Source organism: Budorcas taxicolor, chromosome 6 (genome assembly GCF_023091745.1).
Source record: "Budorcas taxicolor isolate Tak-1 chromosome 6, Takin1.1, whole genome shotgun sequence".
Taxonomy (NCBI): domain Eukaryota; kingdom Metazoa; phylum Chordata; class Mammalia; order Artiodactyla; family Bovidae; genus Budorcas; species Budorcas taxicolor.
Window position 1 is genome coordinate 93,719,721 of NC_068915.1, and position 16,887 is coordinate 93,736,607.

Sequence of the window (16,887 nt, forward strand, 5' to 3'; positions counted from 1 at the left end):
GAGTGAATGTGGAGACAGCAAAAGCAGAGGACTGAGATCAGCCCCAAATTGAACACTCAGTTGGATTCTGGAAAAGTGGTTTATAAGTTTCTATGTGCATGCATGCTCAGTCGCTTCAGTCATATCTGACTCTTTCTGATTCTTTGCGACGCTGTGGACTGTAGCCCGCCAGGTTTCTCTGCCCATGGGGATTCTCTAGGCAAGAATACTGGTGTGGGTTGCCAAGCCCTCCTCCAGGAGATCTTCCTGACCCAGGGATTGAACCCTTGTCTCTTATGTCTCCTGCATTGGCGGGCAGGTTCTTTACCACTAGTGCAACCTGGGAAGCCCATAGTTTCTATGCCATTGGCTTAATGAAAGTTGCTTACTTACTTAGTTTCACTTTCCAGTAATAACCCTTTTCGTTGCTTCTGCATCTCCTTGAGCGTGAAAAATAGAGAACTGAGATAGCTGAAAGCCAAAGATAAACCTGACATTAAATCTCAAACTTCAAACTTGTTGGAAAAAAAAAAGCATCCATGCGCCTTGTCACATTTACCTTCTTTGAACATTTTCATCTCTGCCTTCCTTTGTCTATGCTGAAGGAAATAGCATTAAGCAAAAATAATTGTACAAAGTTGGATAGCAGAAAGAAAATCAGTGCAATTAAAGGACCTGGATTCAGTGTGACATGTTTATGGAACTCCTACTAAGTCCAGACCATATACATCTCCATGAAATATTTATTTTAGGTATTAGAAAATCCATGGATAAGACCTCCTTTTAAGTACAAGCAGGCAGCTGGGTTGGACTGATGGCACAATAAGGAAGTCAGGGGTTTCTCTGGAAATTAATTTTATGCAAGTTATTCATAGTTTGTTGCTGTCAAGTTGATGAAAAATCCATTTTCTTCTATAACTTAAGTAACATTGTGAGAGCTGTTGAAGGTAGAACTAGCTTAATTACACAGAGTTTCCAGCATTTCTAAATTTTTTTTAGCCCTTGTCACTTTGGTTGTTAGCTTTTTGTCTTTTTCTCATCTCACTTCTATATTTTACAAATATCAAGCCCATCTCCTATATCTTTATTATTAATTCATTCAACTTCTGTTACAAAGAGATCAAACATTTATTCCTTTGTGAACATTTACTTCCCGACGAGCTTAGAAATAGTTGACTGACAGCAAGAGTACCCCCGTGGAGCCTGTGTAAACATGAGTTTATGGGCTGCTATGCAGGCACCTTTGGTGATTTACTTTCTGGTTATTGGAATTTATTTATTTTTTGATGGACTGATAAATTATGAGGCTGTGGACCTTGCCAGGTTTCCAGGTATCAACTCAAAATGCCTTGCTGGAAAAACTGGCTGGCATTGCAACACAGAGAATGACCAATGATGCATCATATATTTTTAATAGATATAATGTTTTAATAAACATTCTCCTCCTAAAGCAATGGGTTTTAAAATAGGCTTTTGCCTTGAGCCATGTAGCCACCCAGCTGTGAGTTTTATAAGGCAACAATCTCCACATCATTAGATGTTATGACTAATCTTCCAGCAACTGAAATAATAGCTATTTACATGCGCATAAAAAGTTAAAATGACATTTAAGGTGCACCTACACTTAGAAAAGTGAGGTTGTAAAAGTTATACCACAAGTTCCTCATTCATTTTTCCCATATTGACTTATCCTGTAAAGAGCCCTTACAAACCAAAAGGCAGCTTACAAAACTTATTCCATACTGATCCTTGGGACCTCTTCAACCTTGACAGCAAGGTGGGCTTGCCTTCTACCTTCAACCCACAGCCCTTTAGAGTTCAGGCCTCCTAAAGTTACCTGCTAATCTCATTGGCTCATGGGTGTATGGTCTGTTCCAACCTTTGCCTTCAATGTTTGCAAGTTACTATTTTGTTCTTTTACTGGTTTCTATATGGAATCTGCTCACATTTAACATGTGGTGAGGTTTTTGTGGGCTTCTTTGGTGGTTTAGGTGGTAAAGAATCTGCCTGCAGTGCAGGAGACCTGGGTTCAGTCCCTGGGTCGGGAAGATTCCCTGGAGAAGGGAATGGCTACCCACTTCAGTATTCTTGCCTGGAGAATTCCATGGATAGAGGAGCCTGACGGGCTATAGTCCATGGGGTTGCAAAGAGTCGGACACAACTGAGCGACTAACACTCTTGTGGGTTTTACTAAGAATTTGGAAGACTAAGTCACTTTGTGCACCTTACAGCGTTCTCCTATTTCTCTGGCTCTACCTGCTTCCCTTCTAGCCTGGTGTCCCCCCATCACTGAAGCAAACACATTTCTTTCCTTGTCTTTTTCAGAGCACAGCTTGCCCCCCTGGGAACTCATCTCCTATTCCATGTACTTTTCAAGGTGTTTTCTTTTTCCCCCCTCAGACAAAAAGTCTGGTGCCGATTTAAGTGAAAAGTTATTTTTCTCTTCTCACTGAAGACTTATATTTTCTATTCCTGCTAAGAATTTTGCTCACAGGCGTTACCAGTTATAATGAAGGGAAAGTTCTCCTGAGCTTTCCCCTGGTGGTCCTTCTTCTGGGCAAGTGAAGAAAGGAAGGCAGATGGGAAGGAAGAATAGCACTAGCAGGAAGTTTTGGATGGACAGCTGTTAGAAGGGGAAATGCTGGTCTTTTGGTTTCCTCTCTCTAGCGCTGCATGAGAATGTTCAATCAAGAGAAGTGATTTGTCTTTGGTCAGTCTTACTGGCTCAATCCTGGAAACACGCAATCCAATCTCATCTTTTTTTTTTTTTTTTTCTCTCTTTGTTTTAAAACTTGTAAATCTCTGTCATCCAAATGACAACCAACTGGCTTCATTCTATCTATCTCCCTTGCTACTTTGGCCCATCACATAGAAACTTTCGGAAGTTTGTCCAAGGCTTTTGTCCAAGTTTGTCCACAAGGCTTTTTGGAAATACAGAGCAGAGTGATTTTTCCTATACCTACCGTTTTCTTCTCATATCTTGCTGTAGTGTGAATATTTGTATTTCTGACAAATTCAAATGTTCATATCCTCATGTCCAGCATGATGGTATTAGGAGGTAAAGTCTTTGGGAAGTAATTAGGTCATGAGAGCAGAGTCCTCGTAAATTACATTAGTGCCCTTATAAAGGAAGGCCAAGAGAGCTTCCTTACCCCTTTCCCATATGACCTGAAAGAAGCCCCTCACCTGACCATGCTGGTACCCTGATCTTGGACTTCCAGCCTCCAGAATTGTGAGAAATAAATTTCTGTTGTTTATAAGCTGCCTAGTCTGTGGTGTTTTGTTTTAGCAGCCAAAATGGACCAAGACACATCTAAGTGATTTATGTTGTTAGAATAATAAACTGAACATATTTGGCTCTGCTATTTTCTCTAAATGAAATACTCAAATATAGTGTGAATATCTACTAGGATTATGATATCAAGGGTAGTTTATTTCCTAAACTTAATCTAGTTTTAGTTATATAATGTTAAAGACTATACTTGTTATAAAGGGACTGAATTTTATTCAACAACCAAGTTTTAAAAATGAGAACTTAGGCTTCAGTGGATCTCCCCATGATAATTTGTTTTCAGTGTTTTTAAATGATGCTACTCAGTAGTGAAAAGCTAAAAGCATTTTCTGAGATCAGGAACAAGACAAGTATTTCTATTCTCACCACTTATATTCAACATAGTTTTGGCAACCCTAGCCACAGCAATCAGAGAAGAAACAGTAAAACTGTTACTATTTGCAGAGGACATGATACTATACATAGAAAATCCTAAATATGCTATCAGAAAACCACTAGAGCTCATCAGAGCTCATCAGTGAATTTGGTTAAGTTTCAGGATACAAAATTAATACACAGAAATCTCCTGCATTCCTATACACTAAGAGATATTAAGGATACAGTTTCATTAGTCATCACAACAAAAAGAATAAAACACCTAGTAATAAACCTACTAAGGAGGCAAAAGACTTGTACTCAGAAAACTGTAAGACGCCGATGAAAGAAATCAAAGGTGACACAAAGAGATGGAGAGATATACCATGTTCTTGGATTGGAAGGATCAACATCACAAAAATGACTATACTACTGTAGTCTACAGATTCAGTGCAATCCCTATCAACTTACCAAGGGCATTTTTCACAGAATAAGAACAAAAAATTTACACTTTGCATGGAAACACAAAAGACCCTGAATAGTGAAAACAATCTTAAGAAAGAAGAATGGAGCTGGAGGAATCAGGCTCCTTGACTTCACCTTATACCACAAAGTACAGTATTAAAACAGTACGGTACTGGCACAAAAACAGAAATATAGATCAATGCAATGAGATAGCAAGTCCAGAAATAAACCCACACATCTCTGGACACCTAACTATAACAGAAGAGGCAAGTATATCCAATAGAGAAAAGATAATTTCTTCAATAAATGGTGCTGTGGAAACTGGACAGGTATGTGAAAAAAAATGAAATTAGAACACTTTGTAACCCCATACACAAAAATAAGAGTAATGAAAATAAAAACAAAAATAAGCAAATGGGACCTAATTAAACTTTAAAACTTTTGCACAGCAAAGGAAACCATAAACAAAACAAAAGACAACATTGAGAATGGGAGAAAATATTTGCAAATGAAGCAACTGGCAAGGGATTAATCTCCAAAATATACAAATAGCTCCCGCAGCTCAATATCAAACAAACAAGCAACCCAATCAAAAAACAGGCAGAATACCTAATTAGACTTTTCTCCAAGGGAGACCTACAGATGGTCAACAAACACATGATGAGATGCTCAACATGACTAGTATTAAAATGCAAATCAAAACTACAGTGAGGTGTCATCTTACACTGGTCAGAATGGCCATCATCACAAATTCTACAAATAATGAATGCTGGAGAGGGTGTGGAGAAAAGGGAGCCCTCTGTTGTTGTGACTGTAAATTGGTGAAGGCACTGTGAAGAACAGTATGGATGTTCCTTAAAAAACTAAAAATAGAGCTACTGTATGACCCAGCAATCCTGCTTCTAGGTATGTATCAAGGGAAAACCATGCTTTCCTAGTGGCTCAAACAGTAAAGAATCTGCCTGCAATGCAGGAGACTGGGTTTGATTCCTGGCTTGGGAATATCCCCTGGAGAAGGGCATGGCAACCCACTCCAGTATTCTTGCCTGGGAAATCCCATGGAAAGAGGAATCTGGCAGGCTACAGGCCACAGGGTTGCACCAAGTCGGACATGACTTAGCACACACAGCACAGGCACCCGGAAGTTCATTGCACCGCAGTAGCCAAAGCATGGAAGCAACCCACATGTCCATTGACAGGTGAATGGATAAAGGTGTAATATATATCTATAATATAGATAATACAATGGAATATTACTCAGCCATACAAAGGAATGAAATAATGAAACAGTGCCATTTGCAGAGACATGGCTGGACCTAGAGTCTGTCATACAGAGTGAAGTAAGTCAGAGAAAAAAAAGTATCATATAATACTGCATATATGTGGAATTTAGATAAATAGTATAGATGAACTTATTTGGAAGGCAGAAATAAGATTCACAGTAGTAGAGAACAAACTTACGGTTACCAAAGGAGGAAGGAGGGGTGGGATAAATTGGGAGATCAGGACTGACATATATACACTGCTATGTATAAAATAGATCACTAATAAGAACATATTGTATAGCTCAGTGAACTCTACTCACTGCTCTGTGATGACCTAAATGGGGAGGAAATCGAATGATGCACTTTTCTCTACAGCAAGAAACTAACACAACATTGTAAAGCAACTATACTCCAATAAAAAGTAATAATAAAAATAAAAGATGCTGCTATATTTCCCATCCCTGGATAATGTGGAATAAATATCAGTGACTATCTCAAGATTCTTGAAAGTGTTTATTTACCTTAAACTATAATTTTGGGTGTTTGCAGGGCCGCTTTGTTTTTAGGGTGCTTGTATATGGAATGAATCTGACTGGATTGTTTTCCATCTTCTTTTCTACATTCTAATTTGAAGCTAAATACAGCATTCCTTTAAGTGGTCCACTCCTACCCTCCCTGATATGTGTAAATTTCCCAAGGGACTGAGACTGAGTCTCCTTTATGCCCTTTCCCTCTTGTAGCCTTGCCCATAATAGGTGGTCAGTTCTCTCTGTAGAGTGAGATCTTCCTCTCTTAATGTGGTAAGAGAATGTTAACCTCTGAAACTTTTTCATGTGGTTGTTGGTTAGTACAGAAGAAAATATGGATTGGTCTCCAAATCTCCATGCTCATATAACCAAAACCATCTTCAGTCAGGCATCCAAGAGTTTTTGACTACATTTGCTTAATTATAATTGGTCTTCACAGGTGGCTCAGTGGTTAAAAAAAAAAAATCTGCCTACCAAGCAGGAGACATGGGCTCAATATCTGGGTCAGGAAGAAGCCCTGGAGAAGGAAATAGCAACCCATTCCAGTGTTCTTGCCTGGGAAATCCCATGGTAAGCTGCAGTCTGTGGGATCACAAAGAATCAGACATGACTTAGTGACTAAACTGCAAAAACAACTTAATTAAAACAGTGACTATCATTGCACACATCCCTTCCTTCCTCAGTCAGTTAAAACTGCTGAGACATTTTTTAAAGGATGGGAAAAAAATCAGAGACTGTTTCTTAATAGCTATAGTTTTTTTTAAAATTAATATTCATGAAACAGCATGAAAAAGTTGCCTGAAGAGAAAACAAGAAAGCAGGCACTGGGTACCGAGAAAATGGAGTTGCTTTGTTGTCAGGTGATAACTCTCCTGTGACAATCTGGTTGCTTCAAAAATGAGGAGAGGTATTTCTTGTGATTTGATTGCCTCTCTCATCTTATCTGTAGGAATCCCAGGTTTCACAATAGAATCATCCTGGCATATGCTTTCTTTTTCACTGTTTTGATACTGAAAAAGGAATACTGCATTGCCTATCACAATATTTGCACAGCCTGCCCACGGCTGTAGCTGAGTCTTGAAAGACTTTGTGGGTTATGACATTCCCCTAAATGTGCTGAGCTTTCTTTAACCTTTCATAAAACATTGTGATCTTTATGGACTGTATCATATTGTGCAGTAATGTGCTTTATTGTCCACAGAATAAGCTTTTCTTAAAGATAATTGGAAAGCTGGAAATGGCTGCTATCGGCTGATTTTTTAAAAATACATTATTTCTGAAATGGGGCTGGTGTAATAATGACCCTATCTGTTCAAGATTTAAGATTTGTCTTGGCAGAGAAAATTGATCCATTTCACCTTTGTCTAATGGAAATTTTTATCTAGGATTATCTGTTTATGTAAATGAATGTTCTTCTGAAAAGGGAACTTGAGGGGCTGTAAATCTTGGTGACACTTCAGTTTCATAGGGGAGAAATTGGAAAGGATCCTAGTATTTATCTGCCTGAAATTGGTTATAAAAACAAAATTATCTTCATGTACCTGCAGCATCTGATGTTTCCTGGAATTTCATTATATTTTTGAATAATTCAGTGCAATAGTAAGAATGGTGTTTCTATATTACCTCATTCAGAAGTTGTTTTGACTTTTTCTATTTTCCAGTTGGTTTCTGATGCTGACATTAATAAGGAACTGAAGCTTTTTGCTTCCCTACTCTTTTAGGGGTGACATTTTTTTCCTGCATAATCTTAACAGTCTTCAGCTATTGTAGGCTTGTTATCTGTGGTTGTGTGAAATGTGTTAGCAGAACAGCCATCATTTCTCTTTTTAAAAAACTATGGCTTAGATGAATTCTGATCTGTTGACTGAATTCTGAGGTATCAGAATTTCTCTAAACAAAATAAATTGGTTCTAAACAAAATTGCTCTAAATAAAATATTTTGGTTCTTTAAAGTGATTTTTGGACCAAGCTTACTCTATCTATTGCACTTGGAAGTTGTAAGGTGATAACTTTGAAAAACAATCATGTCATAGCAAATTCTTTTTCGTCACACTGAGGGAAAATCAGAGAGAGAGATCAACTCATTTAAATGTCAGCTCATCAGAAAGTAAAAGTCACTCAGTCATGTCTGACTCTTTGCGACCCCATGGATTATACAGTCCATCTAATTCTCCAGGCAGAATACTGGAGTGGGTAGCCTTTCCCTCCTCCAGGGGATCTTCCCAACCCAGGGATCAAACCCAGGTCTCCCGCATTGCAGGTGGATTCTTTACCAGCTGAGCCACAAGGGAAGCCCAAGAATACTGGAGTGGGTAGCCTAGTCCTTCTCCAGGGGAATCTTCCCAACCGAGAAATCGAACCAGGGTCTCCTGCATTGCAGGCAGATTCTTTACCAACTGAGCAATCGGAATCCCAGCTTATCAGAACACAGGCTCAATAGTTGTGATTCACAGGCTTAGTTGCTCCATGACAAGTGGGATCCTCCCGGACCAGGGATTGAACTCATGTCTCCTGCACTGGCAGGAGGATTCTTTACCACTGAGTCACCAGGGAATCCCTGCATTAACTTTTCTAAAGAAATATTTCTCTATAGAGACTATTATTATCGGTAGTTATCAGGATTATGCTATTTTTATGTTTCTCTTGTACTTGCTAGGAAGTCTTTCCTCTTTAGAAAATATTAGAGTATTTCACCAGGATTTTGGGGGGTGTAATGGCTTTACTGATATATAATTCACATACTATATAGTTTACCCAGTTCAACTGTACAATTCAATGATTATTTTCAGAGTTTTGCAACTATCACTGCAATCAAATTTAGAACATTTTCATAGCTATTTTGCCAGAATTTGAAAAAGAAGAATAATATATTGGCAACATGTGGCATTCTGAAGATGACATGAATGTAATTATTTAGCTGTGTGACCTAGGGCTGAAAATTAGTATGATATTTTATTTTTTCAGTATGAGTTCATTTATAACACAGAATAGAAAGGCTCAGTTGGTAAAGAGTCCGCCTGCAGTGCAGGAGACCCAGGTTCAATCCCTGGGTGGGGAAGATCCCCTGAAGAAGGAAATGGCAACCCACCCCAGTATTCTTGCTTGGAAAATCCCATGGACAGAGAGCTTGGCAGGCTACAGTCCATGGGGTTGCAAAGCGTCAGACACGACTAAAGCGACTAAACCACCACCAGAAAGGCAGCAACCAGGAGTGGTGTTTGCTGCTGGGAATATTATAACAAATCATATTTTGACATCCATATTAATCATTGCAGCTGCCTTTCAGTTTTAAGTGCACGTGAGCAACAAAGGGTACAAGAACTGCCTCTCTTTTTTAGGAAATTGAAGGAAAATGTAGCAGTACGGGATAAAAAGCAGAGCACCAGCTGGGAATCACAGGTCTGGGTGGCTAAAGAAATGTATAGCTGTGGAAAGGGCATTGCAGTTTTCTAAATCCCAGTTTCCTCAGTTTTAAGACAAAATGCAGCTATTCTGTGAGAAATCAGGACAGGAATTACTGGGTGTGGAAGTGTCAGGAGACACTTGAGTTGTTGTGGAGCTTCTGGGGTGCTGCCAGTGGTCTCTTACTTGACTGGGGCGTGGTTTACACAGTTTTGTTTCCTTTGGGAAAATTCCTCAGGCTGCATGATGCCCCAATAATCTGGGTACTTTCCTGGTTATATTTGTAGCTCAGCTAAAAACTTCCCTCAAATGCCTGCTATTTCATGAGATCACTGGGAGGAGTGTATTTGAAAACATTAAAAAAATGGTAATGTGCATTCCCATTTTAGATAGAAGTCTTTGCAAAAATGTGCAGCTTTTTTTTTTTTTTTTTGGTATGGATGACATGTATTGCTTTCCATATACTTCTAACCTGATATTTTATTTATTTATTTTTTACCATTATGAAAGTCCAGTGAGTTTACTTTCTAATCAACTTTATCTTAATTAGAGGATTGGTTAAGAAGAAAGGCCTGCAGGTGCTATCCTTTGCACACTCTTTAAATATTTCCTTTGAGTTGGAAGATGTCCTGAACCCTCAGTCATTCATTCTGGATTCACTCATCAACTTTTAAGGACACAAAACAAACTAATTGCACCTGTACTGACTTGCAAGTACTCGCTGTATTCCCTACACAGGTGGCGCTAGTGGTAAAGAACCTGCCTGCTAATGCAGGAAACATGAGACTTCTTCCCAACTCATCAGACTGAAAAGTAGCTTAGCCACCCGGCAGGAGGTGAGGGAGATCAGAGATGTGACATGAATGAATGTGCCTCCACTGGGAAGAAAGTGTCAGCAGTGAAAATCAGGATTTCCCTCAACACAGGCACTGGGGGTGTGGTGCAAGGTATTTAGGAAATGCATGTTTGATGGATAAATGAGTTTGCATTTATCTCTAATAAAACAAAATTTTGTTGCATGAGGGCCATCGTTTCAAGTGGTATAGAACACTTTAGATTCTGGTTTTCTCATCTATGGTAAAAATCATTCCATTTTCATGTGATTGTTAGATCAACATAATCAATACACCATCAGTGTGCTAATTTGAGGTGCCAAAGGCTGAATAGTTTACAATGTAGGGTGGCAGGGTGGGGGTGTGGCTTAGTCCAGTCACTAGGGGTCAACCTGCCTTTTGGACTTCCCAGGTGGTGTAGCGGTAAAGAATCTGCCTGCCAATGCAGGAATACAAGAGACTTAGGTTCAGTTGCTGGTTTGGGAAGATCCCCTGGAAGGAAACGGCAATCCACTCCAGTATTCTTGCCTGGAAGATTCCATGGACAACGGAGACTTGCAGGCTACAGGGGCTCACAAAGAGTCAGAAGTGACTGAGTGACAGAACACACACAACCTTGCCTTTCAAGGTACCATCCCTTCATCAATTGTCACCACTACTCAACCAGTGGATGATGGTCTTAGCTGTACTCACTCTCTGTGTACATCTCCACTGGTCGGATGCTTTGCCAACATCCAATTATACTATGAGATAGACAACAGTTTGGTGTAATAGAGAATATAGAGGTGAACTCACATTACTTATTTTGCCTTTAGCTTCTCTTCTTTTCTCAGTTATTTGTAAGGCCTCCTCAGACAACCATTTTGCCTTTTTGCATTTTTTTTTCCCCTTGGGGATAGTCTTGATCACCGCCTCCTATACAATGTCATGAACCTCCATCCATAGTTCTTCAGGCACTCTGTCTAACAGATCTAATTCCCTTGAATCTATTTGTCACTTCCACTGTATAATTGTAAGGGATTTGATTTAGGCTATACCTGAATGGTCCAGCGTTTTTCCCTACTTTCTTCAATTTAAGTCTGAATTTGACAATAAGGAGTTCATGATCTGAGCCACAGTCAGCTCCTAGCTGACTTTTCTTTTTGCTGATGGTATAGAGCTTCTCCATCTTTGGCTGCAAAGAATATAATCAGTCTGATTTCGGTGTTGACCATCTAGTGATGTCCATGTGTAGAGTCTTCTCTTGTGTTGTTGGAAGAGGGTGTTTGCTAATGACCAGTGCGTTCTCTTGACAAGATCCTATTAGCCCTTGCCCTGTTTCATTTTGCACTCCAAGGCCAGATTTGCCTGTTACTCCAGGTATCACTTGACTTCTTACTTTTGCATTCCAGTCCCCTGACAAATTTCTGAGAAATGAAGAGAAGCTAAAGGCAAAGGAGAAAAGGAAAGATATACCCATTTGAATGCAGAATTCCAAAGAATAGCAAGGAGAGATAAGAAAGCCTTCCTCAGTGATCAATACAAAGAAATAAAGAAAAAAATGGAAAGACCAGAGATCTTTTCAAGAAAATTAGAGATACCAAGGGAACATTTCATGCAAAGATGGCATAACACAGGACAGAAGTGTTATGTGCTTAAAAGAAGCAGATGGTATTAAGACAACGTGACAAGAATACACAGAAGAACCATACAAAAAAATCTGCATTACCCAGATAACCACGATGGTGTGATCACTCACCTAGAGCTAGACATCCTGGAATGTGAAGTCAAGTGGGTCTTAGGAAGCATCACTATGAACAAAGCTAGTAGAGGTGATGGAATGCCAATTGAGCTATTTCAAATCCTAAAAGATGGTGCTATGAAAGTGCTGCACTCAATATGCCAGCAAATTTGGAAAACTCAGCAGTGGCTAACAGGACTGGAAAAAGTCAGTGTTCATTCCAACCCCAAAGAAGGGCAATGCCAAAGAATGTTCAAACTACTGCACAACTGCACTCATCTCACAGGTGAGCGAAGTAATGTTCTAAATTCTCCAAGCCAGGCTTCAGCAGTACATGAACCATGAACTTGCAGATTTTCAAGCTGGATTCAGAAAAGGCAGAGGAGCCAAAGATCAAGTTGCCAACATCTGCTGGATCATGGAAAAAGCAAGAGAGTTCCAGAAAAACATCTATTTCTGCTTTATTGACTATGCCAAAGCCTTTGACTGTGTGGATCACAATAAACTGTGGAAAATTCTTCAAGAGATGGGAATACCAGACCACCTGACTTGCCTCTTGAGAAACCTGTACGCAGGTCGGGAAGCAACAGTTAGAACTGGACATGGAACACCAGACTGGCTCCAAATAGGAAAAGGAGTATGTCAAGGCTGTATATTGTCACCCTGATTATTTAACTTATATGCTGCATTGGAGAAGGAAATGGCAACCCACTCCAGTGTTCTTGCCTGGAGAATCCCAGGGACGGGGGAGCTTGGTGGGCTGCTGTCTATAGGGTCGCACAGAGTTGGACACGACTGAAGTGACTTAGCAGCAGCAGCAGCAGGGTACATCACGTGAAATGCCAGGCTGGGTGAAGCACAAGCTGGAATCAGGATTGCTGGGAGAAGTATCAATAACCTCAGATATGCAGATGACACCACCATTATGGCAGAAAGCAAAGAACTAAAGAACCTCTTGATGAAAGTGAAAGAGGAGAGTGAAAAAGTTGGCCTAAAGCTCAACATTCAGAAAACTAAGATCATAGCATCTAGTCCCATCACTTCATCGGAAATAGATGGGGAAATGGAAACAGTGAGAGACTTTATTTTTTTGGGCTCCAAAATCACTGCAGATGGTGATTGCAGCCATGAAATTAAAAGACGCTTGCTCCTTGGTAGAAAAGCTATGACCAACCTAGATAGCATATTAAAAAGCAGAGACATTACTTTGCCATTAAAGGTCTGTCTAGTCAAGGCTATGGTTTTTCCAGTGGTCATGTGAGAGTTGGGCTATAAAGAAAGATTTTTGCCGAAGAATTGATGTTTTTTAACTGTGGTGTTGGAAAAGACTCTTGAGAGTCCCTTGGACTGCAGGGAGATCAAACCAGTCAATCCTAAAGGAAATAAGCCTTGAATATTCCTTTGAAGGACTGATGCTGAAGCTGAAGTGCCAATACTTTGGCCACTGATGCAAAGAACTGACTCATTGGATAGGACCCTGATGCTGGGAAAGATTGAGGGCAGGAGGAGAAGGGGGACAACAGAGGATGCGATGGTTTGATAGCATCACTGACTTGATGAACATGGGTTTGAGCAAGCTCTGGGAATTGGTGATGGACAGGGAAGCCTAGCATGCTGCAGTCCATGGGTCTCAAAGAGTTGGACACAACTGAGTGACCGAACTACCCATTACTTATTTAAATTAAAAAATCAAACATAGGTAACAAACCATCCACTTCTCATGAAAACAAAAGTTTATTTTAATCTCGAAAGTAGTCTAAAAAGACCTCATAAAATTTCAACCTACTTTTTCACTGTCAACAGACACTTGTTGGTAAATGTATTATATCTACATATACATCTCTATGGGCTTCTCAGGTGGTGCTAGTGGTGAAGAACCTGCCTGCCAATGCAGGAGACACAAGAGATGCAAGTTGGATCCCTGGATTTGGGAACCCCTGAAGGAGGGCAATGGCAACCCACTCCAGTATTCTTGATTGGAGAATCCCTTGGACAGAGGAGCCTGAAGGTCTATGGTCCACTGGGGTTGCAAAGAGCTGGATACTACTTAAGTGACTTAGCACTCATGCACTCATCAGCTGTTAAGGACACAGTTAGAAGGCAAACTTTAATTGCAGCTGTACTGACTTGCAAGTACTCACTGTATTTCTTACACAGAGCACCCGATGTTTTCAAATGCTCCTTACTTATTCCATGCATCCCCCAGGCTTTGGCTTTTCACTTATTTCTCCCTCTGTACAGGATGGCTTGGACTGTGTTTAGAGGATGCACAGAGAACCCTGTCTGCAGGTGTTTGTATGGGAGGAAGGTGCAGTTAGGGCATCAGGGCAGGTGGTACAAATTATTGGCTTGATTTGATCATGTTGAGTATTGATCCACATCTGGCTTCCTGTTTCTGATTTCAGCCTCTTCCTCTGGGTACAGCATCTCCCACACCCCTTAAAACACACACCTTTTTTCCCCCCCACCAGAACAGTCTCAGCAGCCCTGACTATTGACCATCTAATCTTAGTATGTAAGTCAATTGCAAACACTGAATACTGGTAAAGCTACATTTCCTTGATTGTTGTGTCTCTGTATAGACCCAAAATTCAATACATAAATTTCTATATGGTGGAAAGATCTGGGCTTAGGACCTGAAAATGGTGGGCTCCAGGCCCTTCTATGCTGTAATTCAGACCACATTGCAGAGTGGGTTGTAGCATGTTTTCTCATGGGGATCATGGCGATAATAAGTGCTCTCTGCCTAGTCAGGCATATTGTCAGGATTTAATGAGAGAATACATTCTAAAATGTTTTGACAATTATAAACTGCCGAGTTCAGATATTAATAAATATAATTTTCATGCTGGATGCAACCTTTTAAAACATGTAATTCAAGTCCAGCCTTCTAACTACAAAGATGAGAAAAGTCTAACACTATTAAGTTTTTCATAGCAAAAGAACTAGGTATTATAACTACGTATATTTCTCTGTGGTCTTCCCAGGTGGGATCTCTGGTTTGGGAAGATCCTCTGGAGAAGGAAATGGCAACCCACTCCAGTATTGCCTGAAGAATCCCATGGACAGAAAAGCCTGGTGGGCTGTAGTCCATGGGGTTGCATGTGGTCGGGCATGACTGAGCTCACACATACATACAACTCTAATACAGAGAAAGCAAAGACCCAGGCAAATTTCTCTATAGATGGGAATTCACAGCAGGAATGCTAGAGGCTAGCTTGGGTGAGAGAGACACACTCTGCATGAACTCTTAATTTTAGTCAGCTGTGCTGAGAACAGAAGTCACTACCAACTGGTTAGATATAAAATAAACTAATATGTGCTTGGCAGAGTAGAAAAGTCATGTGCTGCAGTAATAAAACTCAACATATTTGTCACCCCAAATAAAAAGGGCATAGTCTAAAGCTTGAGGTTTGCCAGGTTGAAGGGAGCGGAGAAGTTTCCTATTTGTTAGTGTTCCCTTGACGCAACTTTTAAATGACATGAGACATAGCCCTGCTGGATTTTGGCATGTGAAGTTTATCCGGTGTCCCCTTGGCTGAGTTTTCCTCAGAATGTCCTTCTGAGTGTAAAGAAGAGTCCAGGGGTACAAGTAAAAGGACAGAAGCCACGAACTGTCTTGAGTTTTCTCTTCTTTTTCATTTCTCAAGGCCTAGGGAAGAACCTCACCGTTTGAGGTCTGTCTGGGGAACTCTGCTCACTGCTGTCTCCCAGAATCCCTACCTCGTGGTGGAAAGTGACTTCCTGTTGCCTGTTCATCAGATGTAACCTCTGGATTTGGAATCTCAGTCTAGCCTCCCCCTCTTAAATTAAAATGAATGGCAAAATATTTAATTTATATCAAAATGATAATTTATAGAATACATTTGTACTCATCATCCAGTTTAAGAAATAAAATATTACAGACCCCTGAGTATCCCTCCTCCACTGCATTCTCCTCTTAATCCCAAAGGTGGCTACAGTTCTGAAACTGAGGTTATTGTTTCGATACAGTTCATCATACTTTTAGAACAAGTGTATTTATCCATGATATTTGTTTATTTCTGAGTCTTTCGGTGCCGGGCCTTCCTTGCTTTGTGCGGGCTTTCTCTAGTTGCTGCGAGCTGAGGCTTCTCTTCGTTCCCACGTGCAAGTTTCTCTTTGCAGTGGCTTCTTTTGTTGCAGAGCCTAGACTCTTAAATGCACGGGCTTCAGTGGTTGCAGCACGCAGTTTCAGTAGATGTGGCACTGGGCTTAGTTGCCCTGAGGCATGTGGGATCTTCCCAGACCAAGGATTGAACCCATGTCTCCTGCATCGGCAGGCAGATTCTTTGCCACTGAGCCACGAGGGAAGCCCCCACTCTTGCATCCTTTAAAATTTAGTCATTGTGCCTAATGTTCTAAAATCTAAAAATTCAGTTTTTCCCTTTTAATAACTAATTTTTTCCCAAATTCTGCTACCCCTCTTTTCAAATGTTCCTTTCCTTCAGTCATTTCATTTGTGTGGTTTCCTCATTCTTATTTGTTTTTCAAGCATATGTCTGTCCTTTCTTTTAATTCTTTTTACTCTATTATATTTTTATCTCTTTTGTCAACATACATTTCTGGCATGCTTTCTTTGATTATTTATTATTATTTTTTCCATAAAATAACTTTCCATAAAAGAAATTTGAGCATGACTCTTTACTGCTGCTTTCTTATTGTGTATTCTTACCATTTCAAGACATTATTATGTACTTGATATCTGTCCTAACTTTACTGCTCTGACATTCTTTCTGTTTTTTCTTACTGTGATCTCTCCATATTTCCTAAGTTCTTCTTCTGCTCATCTGCCACACTTTTATCTTGTCCTCCTTAATTTTTTGCCCTTATTATCTGTATCCTGCTCAGTTAGATTCTACTCCAAGCAGTTTTTCTTGATGTGGGATTTTTGTCCTGAAAAGTGAGATTCAGTATACTAATTTTGATAGTTTGTTAAGCCAAGACTGTTTTAGCACCTCCAGAACTTACTGCTGTCTGTTTGCACTCACCCTTGAGTCGGATTCTGTAGCACATGCTTCCAATTTCAGTG